A 3357-nucleotide genomic window follows, 5' to 3' on the forward strand; every position below is an offset into this window, starting at 1 on the left:
TGAGGTTCAAGCTTTGTCAAACCTAGTGGTGGCTGCGAAAACCACTTGGGTGAGAATGACAAGTACAGACACTGGTTATGGTGGGAAGCTCACTGCTTCTAACTGTATTAGAAAGTACGAAGAAAGAAAATAACAAACTCATGGTTTTACAATCTCAGTACAGAGGTTGAGAGAGCTTCTGTGATTTTCCTGAAAGAAACTCTTATCTTCTTTGGTTGCAAGGGCTATTATAGCTGAAAATCAGAAACAGAGATTAATATTGTGGGATGTTAAATTACAGCATAGAACTGTTGCTTTAGTCTGCTAGGGCTGCCATAACAAAATAACACAAAATAGGTGGTTTAAAAGAACAGAGACTTATTTTCTCACCTTTCTGTAGGCTATATTTCCAAATTAGAGTATTAGCCCTGTCAGTTTCTTCTGTGGGCTTTGAGAAAGGAACTGTTGCCTGCTTCTCTCCTAGTTCTTGGTAGTTGCCAGCAATCCTTGGCATTTCTTTGCTGATTATAGGTGTACCTGCTTCTGTCATTATGTGGCCTCTGTCTTCCCCCCATGTGTGACTCTGTTTTTGTGTCTGTCTTTTTTATAAAACACCACTCAGAAGAGATTAGAATTAGGACCCATCCTGCACTACTATGACTTTCTTAATTAATAGCATCTTTAAAGAAAAGCCTATTTCCTCAAACAAAGTGATATCATAGGCATAAAGGTTAGGACTTCAACATGTCCTTTTGGGGACACAATTCAATCCATAACTACAGCAATAGTCTTGCAGAAATTATGGGTCTATAAAAATGAGAAGATGTGAATTTGGGTTAAGGTTGCTAAGGTTGAGAGACCCTACTATGTAGCAAGGAAAAGAATGAACTATTGCTGCATGGAATAGCATATAAATCTCACAAACATAATATTGAATGGAAGGCAGAAAAATGCATGTGCTTTATCATTGCTCTTGTCATTGTTAGGTGTCCTCCAGTTGGTTCCGACTCATAACCACCCTATGTACAGCAGAACGAAACCCTGACCAGTCCTGCGCCATCCTTACAATCGTTGTTATTCTTGAGCTCACTGTTGCAGCCACCGTGTCAATCCACCTCGCTGAGGGTCTTCCTATATTCCACTGACCCTGTACTCTGCTAAGCATGATGTCCTTCTCTAGGGACTGATCCCTCCTGACAACATGTCCAAAGTATGTGAGACACAGTCTCGCCATCCTTGCTTCTAAGGAGCATTCTGGTTGTACTTCTACCGAGACAGATTTGTTCGTTCTTTTGGCAGTCCATGGTATATTCGATACTCTTCGCCGACACTGCAATTCAAAGGTGTCAATTCTTCTTCGGTCTTCCTTTATCATTATATTTATACAAAGTTTTAAAATAGGCCAAAGTGAGCTATGGTGATGGAAATCAGAATTGCAGTTTTCTGATTCAGGAATAGCTTCCTAACCTTGCATGAGTGGTGGGGCTCTGGAGTTTCCTGGCTATCGGAGCTTCCTCCTAATACATTTTCTTGGTCAGTGCAAGGGTAGCAGCTCCCTTAGCCTATTCTGGGTGTGACTTTAGGAGTTGTTTCTGGAATCTCCCAGACTCCATTTCTTCAGCTCTCCCAATTTAATCCTCTAAAATAAATCCCTTTTTTGTTTAAAAGAGCTAGAGTGGATTATAGTCTTTGTAACTGAAAATTGACCACTATTATGTGGTATTAGCAATGGCCAAATAAAAGCTTTGTCAGTTTGAAGTATAAAGCATTACATTAATACTTTGTAAACATTATCCAGTTTAATCCTAGGCATCATTAGTATTATCATTATCTACCATACATAATGCAATTGAGAATCAAAGAGGTTAAGTTACTTTTCCTTAGCTGGTTATGGTGCCATCAAGATGCAAATCCAAAGCTCTGCAGGCTGTGTTTATACTCTGCTGCTCCTGTTCCTGTACTCTTTTAGAACAGAATTGTCCAATATATCGACTTCACATAAGTTCTTCCAATAAGGATTTAAATGACTCAAAGAGCTTGTTTTTTTCAATTCCTGAGCTACAATGGCATATGCGTCAGAATACTTAGTTGCAAACAATAGAATCTGTTGTCATTAGTTTAATCAAAAAGGGCTGTATCTAAGAATAAAAAAAAAAAAAAAACCCGATGCCATTGAATCAATTCTGACTCATGGCAAACCCATGTGTTTCAGAGTAGAACTTCCACATAGGGTTTTCATAGCTGTGACTTTTCCAAAGCAGATTGTCAGACGTTTCTTCTGAGGATCCTCTGGATCGTTTCAAACTACCAACATTTCCATTAGTAGGTGAGGGCTCAACCATTTGTGCTACCCAGAGACTCCTTGTATTTAAGAATATCAAGTAACTAATAGATTTATTCCACTACCTTTCTGTTGGTTTGTTGTACTGTGGTGACTTTCATGTTGCTGTGAAGCTGGAAGCTATGTCACCAGTATTTCAAATCCCAGTGGGGCAACCCATGGTTGTCAAGTTTAGCAGAGCTTCCAGATTAAGGCATACTAGGAAAATTTACTTCTGAAAATTAACCAAAGAAAAGCTTTTGGATATCAACAGATCATTGTCTGACTTGCTTGCTTTGGACACATCATTGGGAGGCATCAATCCATAGAGAAGGATGTCATATTTGGTGAAGCAGAGGGCCTATGAGAGCAAAGGACACCCTTAGTGAGATGGATTGGCACAGTAACCACAGTGATGGACTCTAACATGCTGATGATCCTGAAAGGGATCAAGGATGATGCAGGACCTGGTAACATTTTGTTCTATTGTACATAAGGTCATCATGAGTCAGAGTCCACTCGAAAGCAGCTATCCTATCTATTTGTCTGTCTGTCTATCTAACTACAAACCTACCTATTTATGTATCTAATTGATTCATTAGGGTGATTTAGAAAAAAATGCAGTCAAAGCTAAGCTTCTAAGAGTAATACCCCAAAACATGTCACAGAACTGGACTATTGAGAACAGTGTGCTCCTTTCCTCTGTTGGGTGCCAAATACCAGAAATTCAACCTGACTGGCACTGATACAGCTTCCGGCACTGATCACAGGTCTGCACCATGGACTCAACCTTGCAACCGCTGGGAAACTATTGTTGTCCCTGCTCCCACCTCCGGCATCACATTGCTCCCACTGCTCACTTCTGAATAGATCAACCCAAGTGTGTTTGATTATTGCAGAGGTTAGGTCACATCTGTTTTTCTTCTCTGCAGGAGGAGCTGAGAACTTACTTCTGACTTCCACAATGGAGAGGTAATGATCATAATGTGGAAATTTCCCCCAAAACAGAAAGTTCATACAAGGATGATGAGGTAATGACAAATTGGGATAGATAACCA

The sequence above is a fragment of the Loxodonta africana genome, chromosome 2 (assembly GCF_030014295.1).
Source record: "Loxodonta africana isolate mLoxAfr1 chromosome 2, mLoxAfr1.hap2, whole genome shotgun sequence".
In the NCBI taxonomy this organism is placed as follows: domain Eukaryota; kingdom Metazoa; phylum Chordata; class Mammalia; order Proboscidea; family Elephantidae; genus Loxodonta; species Loxodonta africana.